Raw genomic sequence first — 22,233 nt, 5'->3', positions numbered from 1 at the left:
GGATTCAGTGGTGGCCTCCTTAAGATATGTTCATATCTTAACCCCTGGAACGTGTAAATGAGACCTTATTTGGATAAAGGGTCTTTGCAGGTCTAATTAAGCTAAGGATCTCTGGATGGGATCATCCTGGATTATGCAGGTGGGCCCTAAATCCAACAGCATGTGTCCTTATAAGAGACACAGGAGAAGATAAAGACACACAGAGGAGAAGGCCTTGTGAAGACAGAGGCAGAGATTGGAGTGAGCAGCCACAGGCCAAGGAATGCCTAAAACCATGAGAAGCTGGAGGAGACAAGAAGGGTTCTTCCTTGGAGCCTCCACAGAGAACGCAGCCGTGCTGGCACCTTGTATTGAACTTCTGGCTTCCGGAACTGTCTGTTGTTGGAAGCCCCCAGGTTTGTGGTCATTTTTTATGGTATCTCTAGAAAACAAATACAATTGTTGTAAGATTTTACCAGGGCCCCTGAGAGGAAATTGAACTGGCATGTGTAACCTGTGGAATGTGATAGACGTCATTTCTAAAGGAGTCTTTACACTGCTCTTGCGTTGAAGTAATCAGGCGTGGTCCAGCTTTGGGCCCTGCCTGGCACCGCTCCCTGCCTTCCGAAAAGTGGTGGTGTTTGTTTCGTTTTGTTCTGCTTTTCTGGTTTAGGGCCTGGACTTGCCTATACCCTAAAAAACATTCTGGAAATGGTCCACAAGCACACAGGGAAACTTGCACTCCGAAGCCACCAATTGGTTCAAAATCTTAACTCCATTTCTCCTGCCCACCTCCTTTCTTTTCTGTGTTGAGCACTAGGAGAGGGAAAGCAGGAAGAGGATGAACTTTGCATTTGGGCTTTGCATTCCAGACAGGCATGGGTTTGCATCTGACTTTTGTTTATCTGTTGTATGACCACAGGCAACATGTTTTTAGGCCTCAAATTTCGCAAATGTAAAATTCAGATACCATTATGACCTCCTGGGGTGGCACAAAAGGTATATATGTCAAAGAACTTATGCTTTACTCTTGGCAGTTCTTATTTAGAACTAGAACATGATCAATTCTTTGAAACTACCTCTGTGCTCCTTTATGATACCATCTTCCTGCCTTGCTCTAGAGGTGACCTCTATCCTGAATTTTGTATTAAGCATTCACTTGCTTTCTATAATGTGTATATCTGTAAACTAAATATATTTTTAGATTTGTCTATTTGGGTTCTTTACAAATGGTATCATATATTTTATAGAGTCCTCTGTGACTGTTTTTCATTCATTATGGTTTTTAGGACTTCATGCTGTTGTTTGTATCTAGTTTATTTGTTTCCGTTGTGATATATTTCATTATGAATATGCCACAATTTATTCTCTTGCCAGTGAATACTGGGTTGTTTTTGTCTATTGTGAACAATGCTGCCTTGAACATCCCTTTAAAGGTCTCATGGTGTATGGATACAGAAGTTTCATTAGGAAACAGTCTTCAAGAATTTTTGCTTGTGTACTTTCTAAAGAATTTTGAAAATCATGTGTGCCTTTTTATATCTTCATCTAAATTTGTAGTTTTGCAAAGGATATGATTTCTGACATATTATAAATGTTAACCTTTAAAAAATAAACCAAATGCATGCAGATATAGTCAACTGATCTTTAAAGAAGCAAAGGCATTTCAATGGAGAAGGGATAGTCTTGTCAACAAATGAAGCTGGAACAACTGGGCATCAGAATGCAATAAAATCAATCTGCATGTGACCTTACACTTTCCAGAAAAATTAATTCAACATGGATCATAGACTTAAATGTACAACACAAAATTATAAAACTTCTGGAAGATAACATAAGAGAAAATCTAAGTGACCTGAGTTTAGCAATGAGTTTTTAGATACAACACCAAAAGCACAATCCATGAAAGAAAAAAATGATGAGTTGGATTTAATTTAAATTAAAAACTTATGCTCTGTGAAAAACACTGTTAAGAGTGAAAAGAAACCATAGACTGGGAGAAAATATTTGCAGAACACATGTCTGATAAAGGTCCTCTATCCAAAATTTACAAAGAACTCGTAAAACTCAAGAACAAGAAAACAAACAACCCAATTAAAAAGTGGGCAAAAGATCTGAACAGACACCTTGCCTAGGAAGATATACAGATTTCAAATAAGCATATGGAAAAATATGGACTCCCATACATTATTAGGGAATTGCAAATTAAAACAACAATGACATATCACCTCGCACCAAATAGAAGGGCTAAAATCCAAATCACTGACTACTTCTGATACTGATGAGGATGTCAAGGAACAGGAATTCATTGATGATGGGAATGCAAAGTGGTACAGCCACTCTGGAAGACATCCTGGCCGTTTCCCACAGAGCTACGCATGGTCTTATAAGATTCACCAGTTGTAGTCCTTGTTATTTACCCAAATGAGTTGAAAATTTATGCCCACATAAAAACCTGCACACAGATGTTTATAGCACCTTCATTCTTAATTGCCCAAACTTGGAAGCAACCAAGATGTCCTTTAATAGGTAAATGGATAAACAAACTGTGCTCTGTCCATACAATGGAATATTATTCAGTGATAAAAAGCAATGAGCTATCAAACCATGAGAAGACATGGAAAAACCTTAAATGTATGTCACTAAGTGAAATAAGTCAGTATGAAAAGGCTACATATTGTGTGATTCCAACTATATGACATCCTGGAAAAAGCAAAACTACAGAGATGGTAAAAAGATCAGTGGTTTCCAGTGATTGGGCGCATGGGGTATGAATAGGTGGAGCAGTGGGATTTTTAGGTCAGTGAGACTATTCTTTGTGATGCTGTAATGGTAGATCCATGAGGTTAAGCATTTTCAAAACCCGTAGAACTATACAACACAAAGAGTGAACTCTAATCCATAACCTGTCAATATTGGATCATCAGTTCTAACAAATGTACCACACTAATACAAGATGTTAATAATAGAGGAAACCATGGAGTGGGAGAGGGAGAATGTAGGAACCTCTGTACTTTCTCTTCAGTTTGTTCTGTAAACCTGAAACATCTAAAAAAAAATAAAGGCTATTAATTTAAAAAACAGCCTCCAAATTAAATGTATCCACTGGAATCTAAATATCACAGTGTTTTGACAGCCACCAACATCCATATAAAAATATACTAACAAAAATTTTGCATTGTTTTCTTTCTTTAACTCTTATTCTGTTATTCTTTTCCCTCAGACTCATACTGATGTAGTCTGTCTGTGCGCATGTATAGATTATCTGTTTCTTTGCAATAAAAATAAGTTTATAGTTGGGAAAAAAAGTAGAGTTTATTTTTGTAGTTTGAAGAGCTTTCTTTTGGATTGATAACATTACACTAACATAAAAAGCAGATTTTATTGGAAACGTATCAATGAAATGGATGGGTTTTACAATTAGCTTACATACCTGTTTATAACTGGGAAAGAATGCTGTGATGTTAAGGGTTATAGTCAAGGGAAATCTTAGTTTAATTTTTTTGTTTTAATTTTTTTAACTTTTTATTTTGAAATAATTATAGATTCACAGAAAGTTTGCAAAGATAGTGCAGAAAGGGCCCATGTACCTTCATCCAGTTTTCCCAAATGGTTCATCCATAATTATAGTATAGTATCAAACCCAGGAAATTGACATTGGTACCATGTATGTCTATAGTTCTGTGCCATTTTTTTACATGTAGATTCCTGTACCCACCACCACAATCAACCAGAACTGTACCATCAAGCAAAGATCTCTCTCATGCCATCCCTTTATAGTTATACCCATCATCCCAAACTCTTGATAACCACTAATTTGTTCTCATCTCTCTAATTTGTCATTTTGAGAATGACAAATAAATGGAATCATGTGGTATGTGACCTTTTGACGTTGACGTTTTTCACTCAGCATAATGCCCTTGCAATGCATCCAAGTTGTTGGATGTATCAGTAATTCGTTCCTTTTTATTGCTGCATATAGTTCAGGCTTTTTTTGTTTTTTTAATCTACTCTGCCATCTAATTGGTGTGTTGACATTTACATTTAATACGCTTATTGATACATTAGGGCTTAAGTCTGCCATTTTACTTACTGTTTTCTATATATCCCCTCTTTATTTTTCCTGCCTTCCTGTGGATTGATTAAACATTTTTTAGAATTCCATTTTGATTTAACTTTAGTGGTTTGTTTTTTTTACTGTATCTGTTTATATAGCTTTTAGTGGATGTTCAAGATATTACATTATAGATACACAACTTACTACAGTCTAGTTTGAATGAAATGCAGAAACCTTACCTCCCTTTAAGTCCTTTTATAATTCATTTCTTTTATAATTGTCTTAAATACATTGAGAATCCCATTAGACAGTTGTAAATTTTGTTCAGTCATCAAACTTAATTTATGAAGTGCAAGAGGAGAAGGAAAGTCTATTATATTTACCCAAATTTTTGCTCTTCTTGGGATCTTTCTTCCTTCCTGATGTTCCAAGATTCCTTCTTTTATCATTCCCTTCATGTTGCGAGAACTTCCATTAGCCATTGTTTAGATTAGGTCTCCTCTTAGTTTTCCTTCATCTGAGAGTATCTTGATTTCCCCTTCATTCCTGAATATATTTTTGTTGAATATAGTACTCTGGGTTGGCAGTTCTTGTTTTTCAGACTTGAAAAATGAAGTTCTCTTTCTGACCTCATGGTTTCTGATAAGAAATATGCTCTTATTTGAATTGTTTTCTCCCTATAAATAATTTGTTGTTTCTCTCTGGCTGCTTTTTTTTTTTTAATTCATTTTATTGAGATATATTCACATATCACGCAGTCATACAAAACAAATCGTACATTTGATTGTTCACAGTACCATTACATAGTTGTACATTCATTACCAAAATCAATCCCTGACACCCTCTTTACCACACACACAAAAATAAGCAGAATAATAATTAAAGTGAAAAAGAGCAACTAAAGTAAAAAAGAAAATCCCACTGTCCCCTCTCATAAGCCACATTTTTATACAATTGTCTTCAAGATTCATGGGTTCTGGGTTGTAGTTTGATAGTTTCAGGTATCCATGACCAGCTACCCCAATTCATTAGAACCTAAAAAGGGTTGTCTATATTGTGCATAAGAGGGCCCACCAGAGTGACCTCTCGGCTCCTTTTGGAATCTCTCTGCCACTGAAGCTTATTTCATTTCCTTTCACATCCCCATTTTGGTCAAGAAGATGTTCTCCATCCCACAATGCCGGGTCTACATTCCCCCCCGGGAGTCATATTCCACGTTGCCAGGGAGATTCACTCCCCTGGGTGTCTGATCCCACGTAGGGGGGAGGGCAGTGATTTCACCTTTCAAGTTGGGTTAGCTAGAGAGACAGGGTCTCTGGCTGCTTTTAATATTATTTTCTTTGGTTTTTAGTTTCCAGAAATTTGTCTATGCTGTGTCTTGTTGTGGAATTTTTGGGGTTTATCCTGTTTGGAGGGTCGCTCAGCTTCTTGAATTTGTGGGTTTATATCTTTTGCAAATTGGGCAAGTTTTTAGCCATTATTTCCTCAGATAATTTTAAAGCCCCACTCCCTTTCTCCTTGTTCTGAGGCTCCACTGACATAATACTTGATGTTTTGTTAGAATCTCATACATCCCTGATGCTGTGTTTATTTTTTTCAGCCTGTTTTTTCTCTGTTGCTTAGATGGGTAATTTCTTTTGTTCTTTCTTCACGTTCACTGATTCTTTCCTCTGTTCTCACCATTATGCTCTAAGTCCTTGCATTGAGTTTTTTTTATGTTACTGTATTTCTCAGTTCTAAAATTTCCATGTGGTTCTTCTTTACATGTTATATTTCTTTGCTGAGCCATTCTATTGTTTTCATTTTTTTTCAAGCCTGTTTGTAATTGTTGAAGCATTTTTATGATAGCTGCCTTAAAAACCTTTTTTTCAGAGAATTATGATATTTGTGTCCCTTTAGTGTTAGCATCTGTTGATGATTTTTTCTCATTCAGGTTGACATGTTCCTGCTTCTAGGTATGAAGAGTGATCTTGGATTGAATTTTGGACGTTTTGGGTTTTATGATTTGAGACCCTGGATCTCACTTACGTTGTGTGTTTCAGTAGGAGTCCTTTGACACTGCTCCAGTGGGGAAAGGGCGCACCGTCTCGTTATTGCTAGGTGGAGGCGGAAGTCCTGGCTGGGAAGGCTAAGGGTGCCTTTTCTGCACCCTGGCAGGGGTGGGTGGCCTCATTACTGCATGGTGGTGGTGAAAGTCCTGTCTTTCCACTAAGCCTCCTCTGAGACCACCAGAGCAGGTAGTTGGGTGGGTGCCTTGTTATTGCTTGGTGGTGGTGGCGGGGAGTCCAGTCTCCCCACATTGTTTCTCCTGACACTGCAGGGGGTTAGTTTGTTATTGCCCAGCAGGGATGAAAGTGTGGGTTCCCCATTCACCCTTGTCTGACAGCACCTCAGCAATGGGTGAGAGGTGCCTTGTCACAACTGAGTGAGAATAGGAATCTTGGGTTTCCACTTGTCCTTTGCTGATTGTGTCAATATAGATGTGAGGTTACATTTTTTTCTGTGGTGTTTGGCTGGAGTCAACAGTTACTGTTTAAAACTTTTCTGTCTTGCTAGTCTGCCCTTTTCTTATTCTTGTGGCTAGAGAACAGGCTTTTCTTGGGACATTTTGTCTGTGTCTGTTGGTATTTCTGTGTTGCTGGCTTCTCCAGCACCTAATCTAGGATACATAAAACAAAAAGAAAATAACCACCACGCTGTTCTTCAGGTCATGGTGTCCCTAAGCTGGTCTGCCTTCTTATGTTTGCTTTATATATAATGAACTCCTGGACATTACCTGTACTTAGTGGGAGGAATAGGGAAAAGTACATCTACCCTCAATCTTAGTTTAATTTTTAACGTTTGAATCTTTACACTGAGACTATCTTTTGTCATTACTTGTAAAATTTACAATTTGTAGAAGAGATAGAATAAGAAGAAGAAGAAAAATTAAGATAACCATGTGGAGAAAAGCAAGTGACTGTACTAGGTCTTTTGGCATCCAAGTCTGATTCATAATGTAATTTACAATCCCTTAGTTTTTGACACAGATCCCTGTTAGGATGTTACCTTTTTCACCCTTTTTGATATTTTCAAGTAGTTGTTTTTGGACCTATGCACAGTATTTTACTTTAAGCTCAAATTAACTTTCTCATTACGAGTGGCCAATGAAGATCCTTTGGACACCTAATCGTTATTATACAGCATTGGTGGTGTTCTGGTTTGCTAATGCTGCCGTTAAGCAAAATACCAGAAATTGGATTGGCTTTTATAAAGGGGGTTTATTTGATTACAAAGTTATAGTCTTAAGGCCATAAAGTGTTCAAGGTAAGGGGCTACCTTCACTGAAGGATAGCCAATAGTGCCCAGAAAACCTCTTTTGTCTGTGAAGGCACATGGCCGGCGTCTGCTCCAGAGTTCTGCTTTCAATGGCTGTCTCCAAAATGTCTCTGTAAGCTGAAGCTCCTCTTTCAGCTCTGTGCGTTCTTCAAAGTGTACCTCTTGGCTGTAGCAAGCTCGCTCCTTCTGTCTGAGCTTATAAAGTGCTCCAGTAAACTAATCAAGACCCAAGCTGAATGGGCTGGGGCCACACCTCTGTGGAAATGATCTAATCAGAGTTATCACCTACAGTTGGGTGGGTTGCATCTCCATGGAAACACTCAATCAAAGAATTACAATCTAATCAACACTAATACATCTGCCCACACAAGATAGCATCAAAGATAATGGCGTTTGAGGGGATATAATACATTCAAATTGTCACAGATGTCATCTCCAAAGTCATTATCTCTAATAAACTGAAGAGGGGTGAGGAAGTGGAACAGGTTGGGGAACAAAGAGGGTTTTAACTCTATGGCTAGGAAGTGGGACATAGATCTTCAATGTATATTATTTGTTACTTTTTTATATATCTTAAATGTTTCATATGTATTTTAAAGTCATGATAAAAAAAGTCATGATAATAGCATATTGAGGACTTATTTGCCAAAAAGTGTGCTAAATGCGTCACACGCCCATATTTGTTAGAATTGCAGACAACCCTGTGATGTAGGGACTGTTACTCCCCTGCCCCCCACTGCCCACCCATTTTGTAATTGGTAAAACTGGGGTTTAGTGAGAGGAGTAACTTGTCCAAGGTAAAGCCAAGGCTTATTGACTCCATTACACACATTCTTAACCCTGTATGACCAATGTGTGTAGAAGGGGGATTTGTTAAGTAATAGGAGGAAAATAATTCATGTAAAGTCATACAGGATCAGAGATAGGAATTATAAGACAAAAGGGATGAGCTCAATAAATAGATACATTTAAGTTAATGGGAGCAGATTGTCTTGGGAATGGAAAGTGAAGCTAGAATGAATCTTGTGGTGTTAGATTAGAATTCTTGTGGTTAGATTAGTATCTGAATGAACTCTTGGTTGTCAGTATTTATTGATAGATATAGAAATAAATATAGAAGTAAACGTTTGTCTGCAAATATATGTGTGTAGTTCTATTCACTGAGAGGGCTTGGGAACAGTGATAACCCAGTTGCAGTAAGCATACCTAACAACCATATGTTGGTTTCTAAATACCATTTTCCCCTAAAGTGGTAGGAATTATTGAATTGAAAATCACTTTTTGGCAACTGTTACAGAATAATTAATTTGTCCAAGAATTATCAGTGGATATTAAAGTATTGGGTTAAATTTGATGAGAAATGGGATGCTTAAATAGTATCAAAGTATCACCCCACAAAATACCTGTTAATTACACAGCGGGGAAAAGGTAACTTTACAGTGGGGAAATCTGGCAAATACCACCTTAATCAAGTGCTATAAGTTAACAATACCAGTAAGGGAAAAAATTGAAGTAATGTGTTAATCTGACAGGATACAACGAGATGAACACTTCTGTGGTATTGGCGAAAATTCATAACTTTAATCTAGTCATAAGGAAACACCAGACAAACTCAAATTAGGGAACATTCTACAAAACTGGCCTGGAATTTTCAAAATTTTCAGGGTTATTTTGGTGATTTGGAGCTGTGTGCTCTAGAAAAATATGTTCTTAAACTTAATACATTCCTGTGGATGTGAGCCCATTTTAATTAGGACCTTTCGATGAGGTTACTTCACTTAAGGTGTGGCCCAACTCAATCGCGGTGGGTGTTTTAGTTAACTAGGCTGCTTAAAGCAAATACCAAGAGATGGGTTTGGCTTGAACAATGGGAATTTATTAGCTTACAGTTTTGCAGCCAAGAAAATGTCCAAATCCCAGCATCATCAAGGTGATGCCTTCTTCCTAAAGACTGGCTGTTGGCAATCCCTGGCTCCTCAGCCACATGGCAAGGAACATGGTGGCATCTGCTGGTCTCTCCTGTCTCTTCAGGGTTTTGTTGATTTCTGCTTCTTGCTTCTGTGTCTTTCTCTCTGTCTGTATTTCATTCTCTTGTAAAGAACTCCAGTAATAGGATTAAGGCCCATCCTGAATTGGGTGGGTCACACCTTGATTTGGACTTCTTCTAGCCTCAAAACCATGAACCAGTAAATTTGCATTGTTTAAGCCAACCTATTGCATGGTATTCATTTAGCAATGAGGAAACTCAAACAGTTAAGTCAAGGAAAGTCTACTTCAGTCTGGAAGAGTTCCTCATACTTTCATGTAGACATGAGGATTAATTATAGCTTGAGATCCTGGACTAAATTCTTTTACTCAAATGGACATTATTAGGACAATTGGAGAAGATCCGATCTTGTGTGTGGATTAGATGGTGGTACCACATCAGCGTCATTTTCTGGATTTTGAAGGTTATATTGAAGTTTGTAGAAAATGTCCTTGTTTGTAGGAAAGTCCTTAAACTTTGTAGGGGTGATAGGCCATCATGTCAGCAACTTAAGTGGTTCAGGGTAAAAAAGATTATTTGTACCATTACAGCTTTTTTGTAGGTCTGAGGTTTAAAAACAAAACAAAAGAAAAATCTATTAGTTGACTTGAGGAGCTCAGAATTGTTAGCTTAGCTTATCAAACAAGTCATTTATAAGGTTTGAGAGGGGTTTGCTTTTGTGTGGTATCTTATTTCATAACTGCCCTTCCAATGTGGTTTCCTGTTGTATTTTGATTTGTCTTTTGGTTTACTGTTTTGTTTTTTAAACTTAACATCATCTCATTAATGCATTCTTTCCCTGCTTAATTATTTAATTTTCTTCACCCAGAATTTGCCTTTGTGATAAATTGCTTCCTTGAAATAGGAAGTGTGGTTTATAGAAACCTGACACTTTACTATGTTGTAACAATGATACTATAATAATTTTATACTATTTTAATGATAATAGTATACTTAATTGTATCTTATTTTCTATACTTAATTGTATCTTATTTTGTGTATGCTATATTTTTCTTCTCAATTTGCTGGTGAGTTCAGTTATTTTCTTTCTCTCCTTACTTACCATACTGCATCTGCTTTAGTCCTGAGCATGTTTCAATAGGCTTTTAAAAAAATATATTTTTAAAACAGTTTTACTGAGATATCTTTCACATTCCATAGAATTTACCCATTTAAAGTGTACAAGTCGATGATTTTTAATATATTCACAGGTATGTGCAACCATCATTTCAATAGGCATTTAGTAAAAAGTGTTCGGCTGGTTGATTGCAGATCTTAGAATTTAGAGTTTTCAGAAAGAATAAGCAGGGATAAGAAAATTTTGAGAGACAGAGTGGTAAATGTGATGCTTCAGCTAAATTCATAGTCAAGTCAGCTCATGTTCTTATATGTAGATAGTTGGTCCCTAAAGGCCTAAGATTAAGCATACTAAGACCAAGCTGAATCTAGTTCAGAAAATTGTGTGAATCGGGGTGGGGGTTGGGAGTGATGGCCAAAGGGAGGGGGTTAGTTGTCAGAGCATCCTCTTACCCTGAGCATATTACTTGTCAGTTTTCTGGTAGGAGATGCCCTTTCCCCTTGGTTCAGAAAATCATGAGTTAATGCTTTGAATTGGCCCCCATACATTTCTTTGGTATGACTAAAATCTATCTTAGTACTTGTTTCCTTATTGGTTGGAGGACAAACTTCTATTTAGCATTTATCTAATTTTCATATGTCTCAGAATGATCAAGGAAAAAAGCTCTTAAAACCCGGGACGGTTGTTACATTGCATTTAGTATACACCCACATATATGGGTTTTTCTTTAGCATTTTATTATTCTCTTTCTTGCTTCTTTTACAGTGTAGGTGGCCTTCTGGATTTCTTTGACATGAAACTGAACAACCTTTCTTTTTTGGAACAGAATATATTTTACTGCTGAGAGAGAAAACCGTTAAGTGTTTATGTTTCAAAATGTTATTATGAGTTTTCATTTAAAGACTTACCTAAATCTGGAAAAACAGAAGTAGGGGTTGAATTTCATATCGTCCACTAACATTTCTGAATCCTTCCGGTAATTTTTGGGCCTTCCTTTCTTTATAGCATTGATTCATTCTCTTTGACACTGATAGATATTAAGAAGTTATCTTTGACCAGGTCATTATTTTTATGGCTCTTGGCTGAGGCCTCCAAACATCTTCTTTCTGTGGTGCAGGTGTAGTGGGCTCTAGCCTGTTTCCCTGGTACCTTGAATCTAGAATGTAGATCTACTTCATCCCAATTTTGGATTAGGACAGCATTCAGTATAGCTTCCTAATGTCTTGCCTAGTCCAGAGACCACCAAGGCAAGGGTGGGGAGCTCCAGGTTGGAGCCCTGCCTCCGCCACAGATTCGACCTGAACTACCGAGCCTCTGGCTCCTTGAGATACAAGCACCGGTCTCTGCCCCTCTATCCTAGCACCCCCAGCCCACTGTGTGGGATTATAGTGGTTGAGTTTGATTTTTTTTCCCCCTAGTCTTTGGAACTCCTTTTCTCTCTCTCTTTTTTTAAATGCAATTTTATTGAGCTGTATTCACATACCATACAGTCATCCAAAATGTACAATAAATTGTTCACAGTACCATCATATAGTTGTGCGTTCATCACCACACTCAATTTTTTGAACATTTTCCTTGCTCCAAAAAATAAGAATAAGAATAAAAAATAAAACCCAAAACATCTCATACTTCTTTTTCCCCCTATTATTCATTTACTTTTTGTCCCCTTTTTTATACTCATTTGTCCATACATTGGATAAAGGGAGTGTGAGCCACAGGTTTTTCACAGCGTAAAAGCTGTATAGTTACATGATCATCTTCAAGAATCAAGGATACTGGATTGCAGTTCAAGTTTCAGGTATTTCCTTCTAGCTATTCTAGTACACTAAAAACTAACAAAGGATATCTATATAATGCATAAGAATAACCTCCAGAATGACCTCTCGACTCCATTTGAGATCTCTCAGCCACTGAAACTTTATTTTGTTTCATTTCTCTTCCCCCTTTTGGTCAGGAAGGTTTTCTCAATCCTATGATGCCAGGGCCAGGCTCATCTCCCGGAGTCATGTCCCATGTTGCCAGGGAGATTTATACCCCTGGGAGTCATGTCCCACATAGCAGGGAGGGCAGTGAGTTTACCACCAAGTAGGCTTCGAGAGAGACAGGCCACATCTGAGCAGCAAAAGAGGTTCTCTGGGGGTGACTCTTGGGCACCATTACAAGTAGGCTTAGCCTCTCCTTTGCAGCAACGAGCTTCATAAGGATAAGCCTCAAGATCGAGGACTTGGCCTACTACAATGGTAGTCCCCAATGCTTGTGAGAATATCAGGAATTCCCCAGGTGTGGAAGTGTGATGTTTCCACATTTTCCCCAGGCCTTCAAGGGGTCTTTGCAAATACTTTTTATTCTCTGCCCAAATTTTTCTGAGATATATTGGGGCTTCACACTAACCTGTGCAAACCAACCAGATCTCACTCCCTATTCAACGTTCCATGTAATTATGGTGTTTGAATAAAATGACCATACAAGTTAAAATATAGAGCGTGCTATAGAAAGTATAGATTTTGCACCAAATAAACATTTCTTCCTTTGATCTCATGCAGAAGTTGAGGTTTTAAAACACAGTCAATATCATCTTTTCCCTTTCATCTAGTTTGTCTTAGTTCTGATCAAGTCCATTTGGTTCTTATCTCTAATTGATGTCTGATCTCTTTTTCAGCTTTTTTAACATTTGCTGTATGGGGGTAATTCTGACATTCATAGCTGCCAAACTCTGGCTCTGAGTCTCAGGTGTCACACAGATACCCAAAGTTACAGTGACTGACCAGCTCAGCATCTCAGAATTTAGAGATAACCATTACAACTCATGAATAGATGTGACTGCTGTAGGAGCTCATAATGTAGGAACTTTTACCATAAGTATTCCCCTGATAACCTGTGTTCTCAGATTCAATTCTCAGAGTTGGCACATTATGGTTAGTCCATATTAGTGTGGCATTATGTTTGTCTTTTTGATTCTGGCTGCGATCTCAGCTGTTCCACCCATTCCAGGCTGGTGTACGATCTGTGTCTAGTCACGGATGTCCCCCAACAGTTGTTCCAGACTATTTACTAGTTGTTCCTGGCTATTTACTAGTTGCTCTAGAGGACTCACTGAATTCCACACCTCTCCATGCCACCATCTTGCCCTGCTTCCTCAGATGAGTTTGATTTGAGTAGTTCCTGAATAGTCCTGGGGATTCAGAGGAAGAAATCTGTTTGTAATTAGAATGTAGCCTATACGTAACATATATAGAGACGTTGTCCGACTGGGATGGAGTAATTTTGATGGAATTGTTCTGTGTGTGTTCATAGATCATATCTTTTTGCTAGAGTTTGACACTTGAATGTTTATTCATATACCTAAGTGGCTTACTCATGCAAATCAGCTGCCAAGTATGACTTATTTATGTAATTAGCTACTTACAGCATATTAATTAAGATAAAACAAAGTATATATTTAGAGTACTACAGGTTTCTGTACTCATTCTTAGGGTATAGTTTGTAGGTCAACTATGTAAAAACTGTAAGTCGTATTTTCTGGGATATCTGACCTCCAGAATATCCTGTTACGTTTCCTATCCCTATAGTTTTCTTCTTATGCCTATAGCATTTGTTTATGGTAGGGTAAGATAGGAGACTCGCAGGGTCTCCCTGAGCTCTCCCTGTATTCCATAATCATAGTAGTGGACACAGTAGGCCCATAGTAAGTCCCATTTTGTATACAGTTAAAGTTGGTTTCGAAGTGCCTTTATAATTGGCTGAATAAAAGATGTTGAATAGGGTGTCCTACTGTCCAGGGTGACAGGCTTGGGAGAGGAACACCCTTTTTCTTGTCCTCACCAGGAATTGGGAATATCTGTAAGTCAAACTAAGTTCTGTTATCCTTTTCTTCTTTGCTTCAGTTTTGTATAATTGGGGTCAGACTTTGAGGGATTAATATAGTTTGAAATGTTTGCTTTCATTGAACTTTAAAAAATCAATTTCTTGGAAATTTATAGGCATATATAGTTTGACTTATTTTAATATTTTTGGAAATATGTATATATACTGCAAATTATTAATACTGAGTATGTATGTGTGTTCCTTTAATAACTTTAGCATTCATAAGAAACATTTTATGACTATGGTAGGAGCTGGAGCTTATTAGCTATCTCAAATGAGCAACATGAGAATTATTATAGAATTTCCAAATAATCAGAATGTTTAGGTGGTTTGTGTTCCAGTTTGCTAATGCTGCCATTATGCAAAACACCTGAAATTGATTGGTTTTTATAAAGGGTTTTATTTGGTTACAAATTTATAGACTGAAGGCCATGAAAATGTCAAAATTAAGGCATCAACACTAGTGTACCTTCATCAAAGGAAGGCCAATGGCGTCCGGAAAACCTGTTAGCTGGGAAAGCACGTGGCTGGCATCTGCTCATCCTGGGTTGTGTTCCAGTTTCTCTCTCAGCTCCTTTGTTTTGTGTTCTTCAAAATGTTGCTCTTGAGGCATTTTGTCCTTAGTTTCTCCAGAGCAGACACTGGGCTAGCATCTCCAAAAAGTTTGCTTTCAGCAGCTGTCTCCAAAATGTCTCTCTCAGCTGCTCTGAGGTTCTTCTGTTTGTGAGCTCTTTCATAGGGCTCCAGTGATTAAATCAAGACCCATCCTGAATGTGTGGTGCCTGTATCTCCATGGAAATAATTTAATCAGATGTTTCACCCACTGTTGATTGAGTCACATCTCTATGAAAACAGTCAATCAAAGGATTCCAACCTAATCAACACTAATACATCTGCCCCAACAAGATTGCATTAAAGAACATGGCGTTTTGGGGGACAGAATACATCCAAACCAGCATACTTTGGAACAGGGCCTCTCAACCTCGGTACTATTGACATTTTGGTCTGGATAATTTTTTGTTGCGGGGGGCTACCCTGTATATATTAGGATGTGTAGCAACATTCCTGGCTTCTACCTACTAGATGCCAGTAGCAGGCTCACACACACCCCCTCCCCACCATGTTATGACAAGCCAAAATGTCACCAGGCATTACCACATGTCCCTTGGGGAACAAAATGGCTCTCTGTTGAGAATCACTGCTTTAGTACAGTGGTTCCCTTAGGCTGGTGTTGGATCAGCTCCATCAAAATCACCTTGCTGGGAGGCTTCTTTCATATACAGGTTGTGGGTCTCCTTAGACTTCCTGAACAGATTATCTGGGGTGAGGCCTGGAACAACCTGCCTAGAGACTGAGTATCAGGTTTGAGAATTTGTTGTTTAAGTGGGAGTGTCTACTGGTTGGCTTTGATTTAAATGAGTAATGAACTGCAAATAAATAGATTACAAATCAAAGACTGTTACAGAGTTAAAGTACAACACTTTGCAATGATGATTTGCAGTGATTAATTTTTTCCTTTTTACTGTGAGATAGAGTTGTGTGCTTTTTAAATTTGAAAATAACTTTATACTAAAATTCATAATTATTTCAATCTAGATTGTGAGAGAATACCTCAAGTTGGGCTTAAATGCAAGATTTACTACTAACATTGAAACAGTAAGGTGAGTTGTTGGATTAATCACAAAGTCATATTGGGAGTGGGGCTGGAGTCGGGGAGGGTGTTATTCATGCTTATTCTTAGAAGAATTTTGATTTATCAAATGAGATGTTATATTTTTTCCTCCTTGCTAATCCTTCTTTGTTATATTACTGCTGAGTGGCAGAAATGGAAAAGGAGAAGAGGGGAAATGCCCTGCAGTTCTGGTCTTTGATTTCTGAATACACCGTTGTTATCTTTACAGACCAAATAGTTCAGATATTTTTTGGGCTACTTAAATTAATAATAATAAGAATTCTGTTACACAAATGTCCTATATGACCTGAAAAGTGATTGCAAGTCAAAGTAGATTTGGCATGACAATAATTTGGTTGCTCAATGCAATTGATTTGCTTGCTCGATTGCAAGCTCCCAACACAACCAGTACACACTAACCTGGTCGAGAGTACATGACAGATTTAAAGTTGTGGGATTCTGGAGTCTCTAAAGTCCATTGGCCTTTGAACCAACACAAGAGAGGTGGGTACCTTTAGGGAGAGGCCTCGGGAGCCAGTCTACACTGTCAGTGGAGGGTTTGAAGCCCTGTGCTCAGGCTGCTGGTTGCGGTGCAGTGGTGTGGCCCAGTCGTCAGTGTCCTTATTGAGGGAGTGTCCCTTTGACAGGCGTCAGGCAAGTCCAAATCAATCCTTGGACACATGTCTAGTGGTCACTTGTTATACAAACATGTTTTTCTCAATTGTTTATAGTCTAAATGTGGTCAACATGTTTATAGTAGTTTTGGAATTCAAGATCATTAATATCATTTCAGTATACAACAATACATGTTTCCATTCCATAGTGAATACATTTTAAAAATCCTTCTATATGTTTCTTAAAATTTAACAGGAGTTTATACCTCAGCTCATGTTCTAAATAAGAATTTTGTTAATTCTGATGCAGTGGTATGCAATTTTCAATGGCAAGCCTATCTTGAATAATTGAAAGATGGTTGGATCATCTATTGTGTGACTTTTAAGATAAGTGCTAGATGAAATTGTAATAACTAAATGCTGACTATAATATAATGTAAAAATACTAAAAATTTATAGAGGCAAAGGGTGATTGCAGGGTCTTCCTTTTATCTTTGGCTGGGACTAATTTGAATTGAGTTTTGCATGCCCTGAGGTCACTTAAGAATTATTTCATTATGCTTATTTATTATGCAGAGCCCTCTCTTTTGTTCTTAAAAAAGAAAATTATATGAAGTCCTTTGGCCTAGCAAACATTCTTAACTGTACTGTAGAATGGTGACATGACCTCTGCACATTTACTAATGCTATCTTACCCTCTTAATTAGGAAAAACTTACTTTCACTAAATTCATGTCTTCATCTTCATTGCTCTCCAGAACATAAGAAAAGAGAACAGCTGTTCACATCAAATAAAGAGTTACCTCTTTAAAACATATTTTAGTAAAAGATGGAAAAAATGATAATAGGAACTGGAATTATGTTATCTTTGGGAGGAGTGCTTTATTTCTTAGTACCTGCTCATTTTTTGGACCCTGAATATGTTTGGATATCATTCTTTATAATGGTTATCATATAGTAGTTTGATAATGGTGCCATGTTATCTGCTTTCTTGACCATCTGATAAATCTAAAATTTTCCAATAGGCGTGAATTAGAACAAAAGTCTAAAATAAGGATCAGTAAATAGAGGCAAGAGAGCATAAACTGTGTCAGTGAGAATGGTGGTCAGGGTAGAGAGTTCTGCAGAGCCCAGCCCTACTTACTGGCTTCCTGCCACCACCAGCCTTAAAAAGGGCGTGGACAAACACATTTGAAGGCCTGACTTCAGGGAACAGGCCACATGGTGGAACTAGGACTGAAACTTGGAGTTAGTTCACATCTGCCAGTTCTTCGCAATACACAGATGTCTCTCAACAAAGTGGGAAACTTAGTGGTGGGTGTTTTATTTTAAAACATGGGACTTACTTTAATGTTTGTCGATCTTAAGCATATTTTATAGATAAAAGAAGTTGTAAATGTCTTTGTTAGTATCTGAATGACTTTCATCAAAACCATGAGTAAAAAATTAAGGCCATGTGGTTGGTGAAGTCTTACATGTGGGGAATTCCAGGATGCCATGTTTGGAGTGGGGGTGGGGTGGGGTTGGTACTCCTGGATGGAGGACATTAGGTTCCTCGTCATGTCTTTTTGGAAAAGATTTCCAAACAAGAGAATATGGAGATCAGTGTCCTAGGCCTGAAGAAAGACACTGGTTGCATCTGAGCAAAATATGCCTAGGCTTCCAGGGAGTAGATGATTTAAAAACATACACACACATGAGACTGGGCATGACCCTTCCATAAGATATCAGCCCTTTCAGAGCAGGGAAGTTTCTGAACCATTTTTGTCTCAGTGCATGGCTCGTACTGTGTTCTGCCCAGAGTGGTTTTCTTAATAAAAATGGACTATTGATTGGTACTCTAAGTGAGTCCAGTTAAGTTAAATAGTGAATGGTTGCTGGATAACTAATGGACTTTGATTTTTTTTCAAGAGGCTTTTTTTTTCTTTGAAAGTCTAACTAAATTCAATAACTGACCTATTTTCTCCTACTGACTAATATATATATATTTGCGTCGATTGTACAGTAAGTGTTTTGAGAAAGTGGGTACCATTTGATGGCTATCAGGCTTTGTACAGAGAATATATGGCTTCTGGGAGTGTTCTGGCCTTAAAGCTTCTTAAGTTACAAGAAGTGGGATATTCTTCTGTTTACACTTGTTTCCACTCTGGATTTATTGTGGAAAAGTCAATTCAATTAAGCAAAAATTATTTAGCATCTATTATACAGAGAGAGGTTTTTGCTTCTTATTAGTGATAGAATCATGAAAAAGAAATGCTTCTTGAGTCAAGTTTTTTTCTAAAGGGTAAGATTGACAGAATTAAAAATGGTTATAACTGACCTTTAGAGGAAGTATAAGTAAAATGCATGGAAGTCTCTGTAGAGGGAAAGTTAAATCCATATGAGGGATTGGAGAAAGCTTCACAGAGGAAGCATCATTTGAACTCGGCGTTTGATTTTAAGATCTATCAATCTAACTCACTCTCTCTCTCTCTCTCTCTCTCTCTCTCTCTCTCTCTCTCCACACACACACACACATACTAAAGGAGTAACATTTATTTCTTTAGGTAACTAAAGTAATTTGTTTGTTGTATAAAATTTGGATTTTCCTAAAAGGCTCCCTAGTCCCCACCAGCTACTCAGTCCCTATTACCCCATCACCAGAGATGAACCCTGCTTAAAATTGTGCTCTTTATTTATGGCACATTTCAAACATACCCAAAAGTACAGAGAAGAGCACAGTGAGCCCTTAGTGCCCATCATCCAGCTTCAACAATTATGGAAGCTGTTGTTGTTGGAGTTAAAAGCACAACCCACATATTATAACCTGTAAATGCTTTGGTAAGTATTGCTAATGGATCTAGTCTTAAAAAAATAGTGACAATATCATTACCCCAAATGAAATTAACGGTTACTCCTTAATATTATTTACTAGCTAACCATGTAATCCCTAGTCCATGTTCAGGTTCTCCATTGTCTCATAAATACCATTTTATAGTTGGTTAGTTTGAATCAGGATCCAAGCAAGATTTACACATTGCACTTGTCCAGGTCTTTCTTAATCTGTAACATTTTCCCTCTCCTCCCTTTTTTCATGTAATTTATTGTAGAAGAACTGGGTCATTTGTCCTGAGGACTGCTATCATTTTAATAGTTTTCTTTCATTTTTGTTCTGTGTGATCATATGTATATTTTAAAAGCAAAATTGGGATCATACTGTGCATGCTGTTTTATAAGTTACCTTTTATACATAATGATATAATAAGGATATTCTTCTGTTATTTATTCTACAATTTTTATTTTTTGTTAAGTTTTATGGCATTATAGTAGCTAAAAATGAGTTAGATGCATTTGGTTGTGTTTAAGATAAATCTTACATTTATGATATCTGTTACCACACCAAACAGATTCTTTTCCTTCCCTTTTCCTTTTCCTTTCCTTTTCCCTTTCTAGCAGCTGTTGTGAATGGATATAATATTGTGGATGCAGTTCCCTGAACTGTGAGTCCATTTTATTTTCCCTGAGAAATATAGATAGATGACTGTGTAAAAGACAGCCTGGCTGGCGGTTTGTTGGCAGGGTTGAGAAGAGAGGAGGTAGATGGTGCGCTCTGGGTCCCAATTTTCTGGAGAGTCCACCACAAGAAGGGGATCCCTTCCTATTAGTGTTGCCATAAAGTTACTTTTCTTATGAATTTAACAAGCGTGGATTCTCACATAAATGTAGGCCACTGGTGGGAAAGGATTCTTAGTGAGTAAAAAAGGGCATGACTTCTCCTTTAGTGATTTTAACATAATTTTTAGTATTTCTTTAGTGGGTCCTGTTTCAGTTATTGTCAGGTCTGTGAAAAAGTGTATGTGTGCAGGCTCACTCCTACAGTAATTAATTATACAAGGTGAAACTTCATGGGGCCATTATGTTCTGTTCTTCATCAAATAAAATCCCATGTTTATTTATGTTGTTATGTTTGCTCCTGATAGTTTGTGAACCTTCTTACCATTTGATTGGATTTAATAGATTCAATTTAGCAGACGTTACAGATTTATTATCTTTATTTTGTCTGTTCTCTAAGTTACTTAGCCCTATAAAATCCATGTGGGAAGTTTTTAAAATTATTTTTTAATAGAAGTAATAAATGAATCCACTTATAAGGTTTAAGTCCTCATTTACATCCCTGTACCCCCTTCCTATTTTTCCTTCTTGCTCTCCAGAGGCAAATACTGTGTTGAATTGGTATATGCATTTTCATTTATAATATAAAAGTATTGTATTTTTGTGTTTTAAAATTTCATACAATTGTTTCATACAGTAACTTTATTTTTCCCCATTCAGAAATATGCCTTGGAGATCTGTTCATGTTAGTTCATATGAACTTAGTTTATTCTTTTTAACTGCTATCTAATATTATATAGACTAGTCATGTGAATGTATCATAGTTTTTCTGCCATTTACCTATTCACGAGATTGTAGGTTGTTTCCAGTTATTCCTGGGCATGTATTTCTTTAGGCAGTTGTCAGGTTCTGGGATATTGCAATACATACTCACCAATTGTTATACTACAGTGACTCTGATCAGCAGAGAATGTTGATGTAGAGCAACAGGACAGGGCAGGAGATAACTTGATTTATAAATAAGTGAGCCTCATTAATTTATAATACTTGGTTTTAAGGGTTTTTTATGTTATTTTTTTTACAACTATTTTTATTTATTGGACTGTATTTTGCTACCTGATGTGAACGTATTTATAAATAGGGAATTCTGCAATTAAATAATTACAAGTAAGTTATTATAATGATCATTGAGCTTTTGCATAAAAATAACACCAGAATCCACATTGGAGGCAATGCTGGGGGTGAGCATTGTCTTAAGGGGCTTCTCAGATTTGGAAGACCTCTTCAGTTAACTGCTACTCTCTGTACTAATGGCTAAGGAATGTGTTGTATGTTCAGCATAACACCTACCTCATTATGGACACCACAGGCAGAGGGAATGCATAATTAAATGAGAACTCCTGCAGGGCAGGAATAGGCACAGCAAGTTGCCTCCATTGTTTTCCCTTAAAGGACATTTGTCTTCAAATTAAGAATGATGTGTACTCTTTTCCCTTTCCTTTGAATGGCTGTCTTGTGTCATGGAGAAGATGGACACATTTCCTTATCCATTTTCATCTCTTCAATAAAGAAAAAACATGTAATACCTATTTTATCAGTTGATTATGTTCAGGAGCTCTAATTTTTGAAATTTCCACATCTTTCTACATAATAATTTCTTTTTATATCTAAAACCTTTTAACCTGAGACTTTATCAGTATGGTGGTTTAGAGTTAGGTACCCCAGAAAAACATGTTCTGAATACTAATCTGTTCCTTTGGATGTGAACACATTGTAAACAGGAACTTGATGAGGTTACTCCATTTAAGGTTGGGTGTTAATCCTGTTTCTGGAGGCCTTATAGAGAAGCCTTGGGGAGCAGCCAGAAGCTGGATGTCAATGGAATGTGGACCAGAAAGGAGAAGATACCGCCATATGCATTGCCATGTGATGAAAAAGCCTAAATTGCCAGCCAGCTGGAAGATACTGACCCCTGGAGGGTACAAGCCTTCTAGCCTCTGAAACCATGGGTCAACAAATTCCTTATGTTAAGCCA

At 37.4% G+C, this 22,233-nt stretch overlaps 1 protein-coding gene across 5 annotated transcripts in view; it reads left to right on the top strand.

Moving 5' to 3' along the window:
- SIPA1L1 (signal induced proliferation associated 1 like 1) overlaps positions 1-22,233 on the top strand; it is a 394,723-nt gene that overhangs the window by 76,419 nt on the left and 296,071 nt on the right. For 4 of the 5 annotated variants that reach the window (XM_037832386.1, XM_037832385.1, XM_037832379.1 and 1 more), the window contains exon 2: positions 15,919-15,983. The exons of the other annotated variant lie outside the window; for it this stretch is intronic. The gene's annotated coding sequence lies outside the window, so the exon portion shown is untranslated. The remainder of the gene's footprint in view (positions 1-15,918; positions 15,984-22,233) is intronic. 5 annotated transcript variants of the gene reach the window in all.

This window comes from Choloepus didactylus, chromosome 4, assembly GCF_015220235.1.
Source record: "Choloepus didactylus isolate mChoDid1 chromosome 4, mChoDid1.pri, whole genome shotgun sequence".
NCBI lineage: Eukaryota > Metazoa > Chordata > Mammalia > Pilosa > Megalonychidae > Choloepus > Choloepus didactylus.
Note: the sequence above shows the minus strand (reverse complement) of the source record. Positions and strands in the feature narration are given on the sequence as shown.